At 34.3% G+C, this 13,277-nt stretch overlaps 1 long non-coding RNA gene and 1 other non-coding gene across 2 annotated transcripts; one reads left to right on the top strand and one right to left on the bottom strand.

Moving 5' to 3' along the window:
- Positions 1-211: 211 nt before the first annotated feature.
- Positions 212-2,491, bottom strand: LOC118352490 (uncharacterized). The gene is made up of 2 exons (XR_004809679.2): positions 1,196-2,491; positions 212-1,006 (listed from the first exon to the last, which is right to left on the bottom strand). It is a non-coding gene; the product is annotated as an uncharacterized LOC118352490 (long non-coding RNA).
- Positions 2,492-5,972: 3,481 nt separating this feature from the next.
- Positions 5,973-6,044, top strand: TRNAG-UCC (transfer RNA glycine (anticodon UCC)). Its single transcript has one exon. It is a non-coding gene; the product is annotated as a tRNA-Gly (tRNA).
- The last annotated feature ends 7,233 nt before the right edge of the window (positions 6,045-13,277 follow it).

Raw genomic sequence — 13,277 nt, 5'->3', positions numbered from 1 at the left:
AAGCCAACTCATAAAAACATACAGTAGAATGGTAGTTGCGAGGGGCTGGGTGTTAGAGAAATGAGATGTTGATCAAAAGGTACAATATTCTAGTTATAAGATGAATAAGTTTTGGGGATCTGCTGCACAGCATGATTATAGTTAGTAGTCTCAGTGCTGGATTACAGACTTGAAAGTTGCTAAGAGAATAACCAAACTTGTTCTCACCATTAAAAAAAAAAAAAAGGTAATTAAGTGAGGCAAAGGTGTGTTAACTAGTCTTTTTGTGATAATCATTTTGCAATGTATACATGTATCAATCACATTGTACATATTAAATTTACACAATGTTATAGGCCAACTCTATCTCAATAAAGCTAGGCTTAAAAAATATTAAAAGTAATTGATTTGTGATAAGGTACCAGGGGATCTGGGTGGGAGGACCACTTACTGTACTATATATCTTTTTATAAAAATTATTTTTTATATATTACATTTTCCAAAAAACCCTACTATATAAACATATAGTAGACAAAACAATGTTTTGTACATGAGTGACTGAAAAATGCTTTAACTCAGTGACTGTAATATTAAAGAAGAAAGTAGCATTTAAGCATATGAATAAAAATATCCTACTATTGTTTACTTTAAAAGTAGAGTTTAACAACAAAAAAAAAAACTTTCACAAGATCAGTGACCCCAAAAATAGATTTAAACATTTTTTCAAAAATAAGTTTCCCTAAATACCTCAGATTTAACTTCTCACAATTACCAGGTGAGTCTCCAATCAGTTGCAGGTTTATCAATCTCCTCCTGATAACAGTCCCTTAGGTTCATAATCACCACTATTTGCAGTCTCCAAAGATCCCAGATCTACCATCTCCTGGGGGTCAGTCTCCAGCCATATTTGAAAAATGGAGCCCTTATCAAAGTCAGTTTCTGGAGACCCCATCCATTGCTTTCTTGAAATCTCAAAGATCTTACAGCACTAGAATTAGTGGCCACCTTCCATTTCAATGGACAGAATCTGAAAAAAAAGAGATAAGCAATATGAGAAGGATGCCATCTAATTGATACCAGGGACTCATTATTTTTATGCAACCCAGTGTTGATGCTAATATTCTGGTATATACCATGAATAACAGGTGAAATAGTTACTTGGACACAACAATTTCTCCCTGAGCTCATTAAATAGGGGACTCATCTCTCTTCCTACCTTATTTTTCCCTTCAGAGAGAACCAATCAAGGAGACCAATGAAATCACTCAACTGCAGTTCACTCTTCTTATGAACTCCATCACTCTAGGTAGAACAAAGTTTCCAAATTGTTACAGGTCAGGTCAGATGCAATGTTTTGTAGGTTTAAGAGACTTCTGAATGGATGTGAAGCTCAAGAAGGGAGAAATAAAAGAAGAGGAATGTAGCAGGCACAAAGGTAAGGCAGTATATAAAAAATACCAAATTTTAGAAAAATAAAATTCAAATGATATCACCCAACATTGTGTTGAATATTAATTGTTTTGGAGAATAATGAAATTGAAAATGTTTCAGAGGAAGAAAGCATATAAACCAATAGAACTTCCTTCTCCATTGGCCCCCTGGGGGAAACTGGCATCTTTAGATCCAGGAACCGAAAAGCTTCTAGTACCTTCTTCCACTAGCCCTGGCACAATTACTTGCACTTCACAAAAAGTCAAAAGTTTTCTTTTCCTCTTAATGGTCACAGTTACATATTGCTCACTCATTCCCCTGGAGGTAAGCCTTTGTTTTACCAGGACCAAGGCAAAAATGGTCATACCTGAAAGGAAAATCATATTATGTTCATCTGTAATGCCCATGTGGTCATTCTGATTTAGGCTTCTTAATTCATGTGAAATAATGGTTGTCTTCCTGCTTTTATCAATATCTTTTTTACTTTGTTTCAATTTATGGGTAACAGAGAAACCATTCAGATTTGCTGTCAATAATATGAATCAATTTAAAAGGCTATCTTTGGGACACCTGGGTGGCTCAGTGGTTGAGCCTCTTCCTTTGACTCAGGTCATGATCCTGGGGTCCAGGGATCAAGTTCTGCATCAGGCTTCCTGCAGGGATCCTGTTTCTCCCTCTGCTCTGCCTCTCAATTTGTATCTCTCATGAATACGTAAAAAAAAATCTTAAAAAAAAAAAAAAAGGCTGTCTTCAAATGTAATTATTGATTGGTCTTTCACAAAGATCCTAAGTCTGTCACAGATTTTTCCAAGACGGTATGCTCATTGCTCATACTCTATTCTTGCTTCCAGTGCTATAAATCCTGTTGTACAAGGCTACACTCATCATCACGAACAAGATGCTTTTACTACTCTGTCTTGTTTACGACTTCCCAAAATGTTACCTACCATTCATCTAACTCATAAATTTTTAATTTTGTTTCAACACCAATTACATATTTTTAAGCCTCGTATACTGCCAGTTTCAGAAAAAGTGGCTATTTCCTTTCTAATATACTTTTGGACTTATTGCTATATATATATATATATATATATATATATATATATATATATATACACACACACACATATATGCACACAATTATATATATATAATTTCCTTCTTCAGGGGTCCCCTGAAGGGGTAGGGAGGATGGCATTCTCAAAACTGAGTTCCAAAGGTCTTCTAGCACCTTCTGCTGACCCGTGACCAATGATCTGCACTTCACAAACATCAGAAGCTTTATTCTCCTATTAATAATCATAGTCACTTGTCTTCCTTCCTTCCACAGCTGAAAGTCTTTGTTTCTCCAAGACTCAGGAAAGAAATGGTTGGCATCTGAAAGTAAAACTGCATTATCAAAAACAAAAACAAAAACAAAAACCCTGCATTATTACCATGGATAATCCTTAAATTTCAATATATTCACAGACCATCTGTCAAAAATACGTTTCAATGCAGAGTACTCTCAAAATACAGTTATTGGTTGTGTTTTTCCAGCAAGTTCATGGATCATCATATATTTTCAAGAAAAGTCTACTCATCTCTAACCCTTTCCTCTCTAACTTATAGATCTGTAAAGACTTCACTGCAAAAGAACTAATTCATAGTCAAATAACTACTTATGAACTTTCTGCACTTTTTTAAAAGAATTTATTTATTTATTCAAGACAGACAGAGAGAGAGAGAGAGGCAGAGACACAGGCAGAGGGAGAAGCAGGCTCCATGCAGGGAGCCCGATGCGGGACTCCATCCCGGGTCTCCAGGATCACGACCCGGGCCAAAATCGTCGCCAAACCGCTGGGCCACCTGGGCTGCCCCAACTTTCTGCACTTTTAATCTTGTTTATTGAGTTTACAGAATCCGTAGCTATTACTCATTTAGTCCTTGAAAGTTTCATCTGTTTTCAAAGCCAGGCATACATTTTTAAACCTCACTGAAAATCAATAACTGATAATATCAGCCACAGCTGTTACCAAACCTTTCTACTGTATACCACTATGACAGTTCTTATACATTTTATATCTTTAATTTTTTACACATTAACTTTATGCCATTAACTAAAGCTAGAGAAAAAGAATGCTTTATTCAGCTTTATAGCTTCTATTACTAGGACAGTATCTTAAACACAAGAGTTCAATAATATTGTAGAGAAAGTATCTATATTAATAAAACATCCAGGGACTGACTTTATTTTTAAAGATTTATTAATTTATTTTAGAGAGGGGTGGCAGAGGGAGAGACTCCTCAAGCAGACTCCCCACTGAGTGTGGAGCCCAATATATGGCTTGATCCCACAACCCTGAGATCACGACCTGAGCCTAAAATAAGAGTGGAACACTCAACTGACTGAGCCACCCAGGCCCCCCCCGAACCAATTTTAAATGTAACTTGAAGAAATTTATTTCTATGTAAACTCTAAAATTCACGTTTTTAGTTTTGCAAAACTCATACGTGTTTGAGTTTTCTGTTTTCATTTAAGATGAATGAATTTCAAGAATAAAATGTCATCTACAGTTGTTAAGATATTCCTTTCCTCTTGTACCAGGTACTTTCCAAGTGGAATCATGGCTTCACTGAGCATCTCATGAGAACAGTTTCTTGACTTGATAATCACCATCATTTCCACTGTCTCTGTGGATCTCAGATCTCCCATCTATCACGGTCAAACTCTCATATTTGAGTACAAGAATCTTTGTCAAAGTAATTTTCTGGAGACCTATCCATTGAATTCTCAAGGGACCCCAAGAGATTCTTGGTTCTAGACTGGTAACTGATTTTGATTTTGGTAGATCTGGATGTAAGCATATAAAAGATAACACAAAAAAAATTTCAGTTAAAAATGCAGACTTTGGGCAGCCTGGGTGGCTCAGCGGTTTAGCGCCGCTTTAGCCCAGGGTGTGATCCTGGAGACCCGGGATTGAGTCCCACGTCAGGCTCCCTGCCTGGAGCCTGCTTCTCCTTCTGCCCGTGTCTCTGCTTCTCTCTCTCTCTCTCTCTCATGAATAAATAAAATCTTTAAAAAATGCAGACTTCATGTCTATATGCCAGAACATAAGTAACGAATGACTCTGGTCACTACATATAGTATGACACTGAATTTGATACTCTGGAAACTGTCAAGAGTTGAACAGTAAGAGATATTCAGGACAGTTAGTTTGCAGGGGAAAGGCTGAGGGATGAACTGATAGCACCATCCAAACAGGTTTAGGGTATTTTTATCAATGGAACTATCTAAAATTAGTATAACAGAAATAGAATTAGAAGAAATGATTTCAATATACAAATATGAAAATTTAGGTCACCATGAAGAAAAATCCATTTTTTAAATTATGAGATCTAGCCTAAAAACATTGCAAATTTACCTTCTCTATACATATTCAAATAGAGGCTAGTGAGTATTTCTTGGAGATGGGGTAGAAAATTTCTTTACATTAGAAAGCCTGTTGAACTAGAACAACTGTAAGTATCCATATAACTTTAAAATTTGAAGATTTTTCAAATTCAGTTTTATTAAGGTTTAAATTTTAAATTGTTTTCAGTTTCTTGTAATATCGGTTATTGTAACTATTAAGTCACAAGTCTTAATTGATTTTTCACGTGAATTGACTGTGTTCTTTAATATGTAATTTTTTAAACAAAAAATCCTTCTGAAATGAAATTCTGAAAACCTTGAGATTCATATACATTATCTTGCTATTTAAAAGTAGGTCAATAAATCTTCAAATAATTTAACAAAAAAAATAGAAAATTCTTTGATGAGACTATATTTTCAAATCTTGGTATTTACCAAATACAAGATTCATTGTAAAACTTTGGTGTGTAGACAGATCCTTCCCTTCGGTATTTGACAAAACATAAACCTATAATCAGTAATGACTGTTTAAAGTTGAGAACTCATCAATAGGTCTATGAACTGGTTAGCTACTGAGGCAGTTACATATTCCATGTACAAGGTTATAGATTTTAATCTTGAAATCACACTGCCATAGTTCAATTCTTGGCTATACTATCATCTATTAATTAGGTGACCTTTGCTAAATTACTGAATCTTTATGTCTCAGGATCATAGATGTAAAATAAATTAATAATACTACCCTCCTCATAAGGTTATAGAGGGGATTAAATAAGTTAATATTTGTAAAGTACTAAGAAGTGTCTTGCACCTAATACAATATTAAGTGTTTTTAAAATAAAAATAAAATTAAAAAATAAAACTTCCTATTTGATACTAATGAAAAATATGTCAGCAGAAATTTTTAATGGGATTGGGATCATAGCAGTTGTTTTGCTCATATAGATCATATTTTACACTATCTTTATTTCACCCCATTAAGAACAGTTAATGAGGAGATCTGCATAAAAGACAGCTACCAATTGGTTGAGCAAGATGCCATAGGACGGTTCCACCTGAATCAAAGTGTTAAGGCTATCAAGTAATCGGTATGTTCCCTAAAATCATCATGTTATTTCTTTATAGAATATGATATGGATTAGGTTTTTAAATATCAAATTGCAAGCAGGCATTGGTGGTGTAGTGGTGAGCATAGCTGCCTTCCAAGCAGTTGACCCGGGTTCGATTCCTGGCCAATGCAGTGCCTCCCATGTACTCCCCCCTCCCCCCCAAAAAAAATCTAATTGCAGAAACTATTAAAACTCTTCAAATTAATTAGACAGAATCTCCACATTTAACTATTCACCTGACTGAAAATGACCTCTTTCCTTGTAAAACTGGCAGTTAGCAACTATCTAAAAGAGACAAATTATAGGGAGAAAATGCATATAATGTCATAATTAATAACAACAAATGCTAATATACTTTAAAACATTTTAACTATAATTTTTAAGGCTGTTTATGACTCACTGTTCATATTCATTGTAGAAAAACTGGAAAATACAGGAAAAATATAAAGAAGTGAAAACTTCACTCTAATACTACTCCTCAGAAAAAATAAACTTTAACATTTGGTAGATTTTTATGTATTTTCTTTCCTATGCATATTTTTCTCAGTTGAGATCATACTTGTGCCCAACTTTCCATAGGGCCTTTGTAATTTGAAATTATAATTATCTAGTTATTAATAATAATGATACAAACTTGTATAACTATTAGGCTACTGTAGTTTAGTCTATGAAGCACTATATTTTATCATCTTCCTTAATGTATCATTTGAATTGTATTTTTTTTTCTTTTTAAAATACTGCTGCAAAAAAATTACACTTGTATGGAAAGTTTTCTACCTGTATTTTGGATCCTTTCCCTACAGCAGATCCCCAGAAGTAGAAAAGTAGAATACTTCAGATTTTCGTTGTTACTCAGCTAAATAAATTTCATGTCACATGATTAATATTTCAATTGTACCTAATAAGAACCTCAAAATACATCTAATAGTTTTTATTATCATTTCAGCTTGCTATGTGAATTTTTTCTTTCTACTTAAGAATTCAGTTTCTCAGGTTGGAAGTAGATATGTTCACAGTCCAGTCAGACTCAATATCTGTTTTTAAATTATGCAGGAGATTAGATTTAATATTTCTACAAGTTTCTATTAATTTTTCAAAGAAAAAAAAGAAGCCTAAATAATGCCAGGCTGTGAAGAGAAGAAGTGAAATGCGTGATTGGGGCTCCCAAATATTTTCATTTGAATTATTTGGATAGATTACAATACTGACAAGGAAGTCAATAATTATAAAGATTAAAGGGAGGATAAACAGCATCATCCTTACCTTTATATTCACAATCAACAAAGCATTTCCTTTTTTTTTCAACATTTATTTATTTTAGAGAGAGAGTGTGTGAGCAGGAATAGGGGCTGAGGGAGAGGGAGAAGGAGAGAAGCAGACTCCTCACTGAGCACAGAGCCCTATTCGAGGCTCGATTGCACCACCCTGAGCCAAAAACATGAGTAAGATGCTGAATCGAGTAAGATGCTGAATCGACTGAGCCACTCAGGCACCCCAAAGCATTTCTTTTCTTTCTCTCTCTTTTTTTTTAAGATTTTATTTATTCATGAAAGACACAGAGAGAGAGAGAGAGAGAGAGAGAGAGGCAGAGACGCAGGCAGAAAGAGAAGCAGGCTCCATACAGGGAGCCTGATGTGGGACTTGATCCCAGGACTCCAGGATCATGCCCTAGGCCGAAGGCAGGCGCTATACCACTGAGCCACCCAGGGATTCCCACCCCAAAGTATTTCTTAAAAGAGCAATGTGCTCTCTTAACTGCAGTAAACAGCTTGGGCTTTAATTACATAAATGATTATATGAATGATTGCATCCACTTTGGCCCTCAAGTGGAATTTATGCAAGATTTCATATTCAACAAAAATGGGAAATGGGAAGAGTAATACATTTTGATCATAAAAATGTGACAATCTGGCTTCTCTTAATCAGTATGAAATCAGAGAATTCACCCATGAGATGGTGTCAGCTGTCATCATCCACTGCTAAGCAACCAATAAAAGCTTTAGAAAGTGTTTCATTCTCATCTCGGATCCTTTGAAAGAAGAGTAAGAACTTGATGTGAAACCTACGAGTGAGGAAACTACTTAACAACTTTCATTAGTTTATATGTAAATTAGCAAAACTGTGGACATCTCTAACTTGATCAAACCTACAAGGTATTTGGGGCAGAAATCAAAACTTCTGATTAGAAGTTTAAAAAAGGTAAAGAGCAAAACAAATTCCTTAAGAATTCAAGAAATTCAGGAAGTAATTGAGATATTTATGGAACATGATTCTTTTGAAAAATGAGGAGTATTGATGTTGCCTAAGGGTACAAACTTGGAATGAGTAGTTTATAAGCCCTAGAAATCTAAGGCAGAGTATAATGAATATGGACAAAAATATTGTGTTATAATAACAAACCTGCTAAGAGATTGGAACTTAAGTATTCCAACCACTAAATAAAAGGATAATTATGGAACATGATTAAGGTGCTAATTATCACAATGGCAACCACATTAGAATATATAAATGTATTAACATATTGTGTGCCTTAAATTTACACAAAATTATGTCAAATATATGTATAAAATGGCATTTTTGAAAAAAGTAAAGAAAATGGAGAGTAACAATTCCATTAGCAGAGGAAGAAAGCAAGTGATAGAGGGAAAGAATAAAGAAGTGGTATAAGGAAGATGCTTTGCCAGCCCCCTAACCAAGAGGTTAAGATCCAAATTCCATCCTTTGAAATGAGCTTTGTTGCTGACTTGAAAATGTTCCTTAATGAATTCCTAAAATTGCAAGCCAAAACAACACTTATATGTGAAACATACTGTGGTAAAGTAATTTCAAAAACAACTAACATTTGAATCACAAGTAATGTCAAGCTGCTCTATAAACTATACATGTTGTCAAAGGTAAACATGAGAAGTGGGATTGCCATTTTTACACAAATTTGCAACATATATTTTTTGAGCTCAAATTATAGTTCTAAGATAGCATTTCTTTTTCAATCTTGATGTAAGTGCAAAAGATATTTCCATATTTCAAATTCCATTTAATTATGCAATTGAGGAGTGTCCATTTATACTTCAATTGGAAGTGATGAATCTGCAATGTAGTGATTTGCTGAAAGGCAAAAAATGCCATCCAAATGATGAGTATGCTCAACTAAAATCATATGCTTGTTAGTTAACAATATGTAGTGGTATCTATGTGAAAAGCAAAGTTTCAAATATGAAATATGTAAAGTCTTAAAACACATTAACAGAGGAGCATTAGCTTGTATTTTGAGGAGAATATTAACTTTGAATCCCAAATAAGAAAAGGGTATCTTCCTTGCTCCAGAATTCCATTTTTCTCCTTACTGAACCTATACTACACCAGAATATTTTATTTTATTTTTTTTAAAAGATTTTATTTATTTATTCATGAGAGACACAGAGAGAGAGAGAGAGAGAGAGAGAGAGAGAGAGAGAGAGAGGCAGAGACACAGGCTAAGGGAGAAGCGGGCTCCATGCAGGGAGCCCAACACGGGACCCAAACCCAGGTCTTCAGGATAATGCCCTGGGCTGAAGGTGGTGCCAAACCGCTGAGCCAGCCGGGCTGCCCTACACCAGATATTTTAGTCAATTATTATTATATTATCTTTTGAATTTCATTAATACAAATTGTGGAAATTTACTTTCTCTCTTTTTATATAAGTATTTACATAGTATTCTTGACTTTGACTCTTATCCAGCTATCATAGCCTGAAATATATACTATCTGGACGTTCCCAGAAGTTTGTCAATCTGTGACATAAAATATTATCATTATATTGTAGTTTCTTATCAAGTATGTGCATTGGAGTATCTGAATGGCTTAGTCTGTAGAGCATGTGACTCTTGATCTCAAGGTTGTGAGTTCAAGTCCCAGGTTGGGCATGGAAACTACTTTAAAAAAAAGTATGTGCATTGATTCTAGTATTAAACACGAACATATTGCCAATCTAGTCATTGTCAAGGGATCGATAAGTTCTAGTGATTATTTTTCATTGTATTTCTTTGTATATTATTTCCCCCATTTTTCCTGATAAACAATAAATATGTTTACAACAAATAAATATGTAAACAACAAATTTTTACATTAAAAATGAAGGCATAATATTGATACAGGATAGAATAGAGATGCAGAAGCTTAAACAACTAGAATAGTAGAGAATAAAAGATACTTGAAGAAAATGTTGCAAATTTTATGATAAGTGGAAATTATATTTTGCTGTGGCAGAGCAATACAAAATATCTATCTTTTGTGTAAAGAAAAATAACATTTAGGGGCATCTAGCTGGCTCAGTCAGTTAAACGTCTGCCTTAGGCTCAGGTCATGATCTCAGGGTCCTGAGATCCAGCCCTGGGTCCAGACTCAGCAAGGAGTCTGCTTCTCTTTCCCTCTCCTTCTGCCCCCTCCCTCTTTCTCATTCTCTCTCTCTCACACACATAAATCTTTTAAAAAATGAAAGAGAAAGAAAAAAGAAAGTTATAATATTAAGAGACAATTTCAGCAAATACATAGTGATTTTGACAAGTTATTCCCTCCCAAAAGTTAAAAAGAATTGATAAAATTCGTCAGCTAGAACTAGAATTAAATGTGCAAAAATATTTTTAAAATAATTTTAAAAGAACCTAAGCTTTTAACTTTAGCCAACAATAAAATAGCTTGGTTCTTACACACACACACAAATAATTTTTAGATGGAGAAATGGGAAATATATTACTATTTCAATTATGAAAATTTGGTAGAAAATTATGAAGAAAGACTTTTAAAAGATATATCACAAAAAGTGAGAGATTTCAGTTAAGCTACAAAACAATCGTACATGAAATGCAAGACCTTTCTGTAACATCAAGGATCAACTGATTCAAACTTGTCTTTAGTCTCTTGTCTGTAGATGAGCAGTGTGATGTAAAACCATTGCCAAAGTAACATTTAATATGTATTTCTCAAAGGATATCCATATTTATGACGAAATATACTCAATTCATGGCCTAACAAATGGAACTAGTACCATAGATATTTTTGAATTTCATGTCAGCCCCAAAATTTTAGATATGAAACATTAGTTTCTGTCACAACAGGTGTTCCAATTTTGTTAAGCCAAAAGTCCTGATTTACTGAAATTTTAAAACAAGAAACATTCATCCCTTTCTGCTTTGTTTCTACCTGTGATACATAATGAAAATACATATGCCCCAGTATTCTAAAGCAAACTATGAACATTGCCATAGCATTTATTGAATTTAAAATCATTCGGGGAATATATGCAATGCAATGAGCCATCAAAAATTTTTGGAATCACTAAAATAAATAGAAAACAATTAATTTAATCATCTCGTGTTCTCTACCAGTGTTTGTTGGTTGAATTGTGGAAGAGTTGTACAAAGATTAACTGCATTGTCAATTCCAATTCAATATTTTCTTGAAAGAAAAGGAATGCTTGGCAAATATTTAAAATCCAAACATAAAACTTGGAAGTCTGATCTATATTTTCTTGCTGTTATATCACATTACATATGAATGAACTAAATTTGAAGCTACAAGAAAGGAAAAGCTTGTCTGTGAACCAGATATGTTCAAGAATATATGTTGCAATTAAGTCTCTGCATAATGAATCAATAATAATGATTTTACATATTATTTAACATGAATCAATATGAAGAAGCTTTAAACTGATTCACAGCATTACACAAATTGACCATAAAAACTACAAGAAATATTTGAAGGATACATTGTTGATATTAGGATATTTAGAGTTGATTTTCAATTTACTCAATATTCCTTTGAATTCAACTTTAATAATCATGGGTTAACAGAAGAGGTAGTGAATTTACTTAACTTGGATGGGAGTTTTGAAACCAATATGCTTCCTTTAAAGTTACATCAGTTTTTTAAAAAGATGAACAAGGGGATCCCTGGGTGGCTCAGCAGTTTGGCGCCTGCCTTTGGCCCAGGGCACGATCCTGGAATCCCGGGATAGAGTCCCATGTCAGGCTCCCGGCATGGAGCCTGCTTCTCCCTCCTCCTGTGTCTCTACCTCTCTCTCTTTCTCTATATCTATCATAAATAAATAAATAAATCTTAAAAAAAAAAGATGAACAAGTTTTGTCAATATAAATGTGCATAATAAAGGAAAAAAATTTGGTACTTGATTCAGTTATTGAAAAGCATTAATGTATATTTGGAACTTGGATTCATTAGCTAAATGAATCTAGCAACTGGTTACTTTGAAAGCCATATTTTCTTTCGTTACAGAAAAGAGCTAATTGAATCCAGAAATAAAACTATTTTGGGTTCCAACTGAGGTTCCTTAATAGCTTTATGTCCTTTGACAAGATTATTAACATCTTGTAAATAATCTAAGCCTATTTTGTAGAGCTGTTGTGGGAACCAAACAAAGTAGAACAGATACCGTGCTTAACACAGTGTTGGGCACATAGTAACCCCTAAATCTGTGGTTAATGATTAAAGCTGGAAATCAATAAGAAGCTAAAGTAAGGGGGTACTTGGGTGGCTCAGTTAAGGACCCAATTCTTGATTTTGGCTTAGGTCATGATCTCTAGGTCCTGGGATGGATCCTGGAATTGGGCTCCAGGTTCAGTAGGGAGTCTGCTTGTCCCTCTGCCCCTCTCCCTACTTACATGTGCACTCTCTCTTTCTCTCTCTCTCTCTCTCTCTCTCTCTCTCAAATAAATAAATAAAATATTTTAAAAAAAGAGAGAGAGAAGCTAAAGTAAGAAGTGATTGGAAGAATAAAAAGGAGGGAATGTATTCTTAGAAAGTTCAACTGGAGATGAGACATGAAGGTGAAGAAAAGAGGGAAAATGAGGATGGCTTAACTCTCAAATGTCTGCCCTGCAGGGAATAAGGACTAAGTTTAAATCTGGGGTGAAAATTCTGAGTTCAGTTTTAAACAGATCAATGATGGAGTGACTGGAAATTTAACAGGAGATGATGATTGGGTAAAAAACCTAGAGACAGAATCATGGTGAGGGGTGGTGGGTAATGTTTGTCTTTCTCTGACTGACTCACTCCTACTCTGCTGTCTTCCCCCAAAGTCTATTCCTCTCATTCTTTAACACATCTCTTTCTCCTGCTCTTTGACATGTCTCATCAATATTTTTTCTCCATGTGCCATCTTAATTCAAATTTTTATCACCTTATGTGGTTTCAAACAGCAGCCTTTGAACTGGTTTGCTAAGTCTCCTAACCTCAGCTTGATTTGTACACAGCTACCTGTACCACTTTTCAAAAACGTAATTAGATTAATCAAAACGAAATGCAATCAATATATATTTGATTTTACTAAAAATTTTTTTAGTGATTAACCGAAAATTTTTTTAGTGATTAAC

This window comes from Canis lupus, chromosome 27, assembly GCF_003254725.2.
Source record: "Canis lupus dingo isolate Sandy chromosome 27, ASM325472v2, whole genome shotgun sequence".
Lineage (NCBI taxonomy): Eukaryota > Metazoa > Chordata > Mammalia > Carnivora > Canidae > Canis > Canis lupus.
Note: the sequence above shows the minus strand (reverse complement) of the source record. Positions and strands in the feature narration are given on the sequence as shown.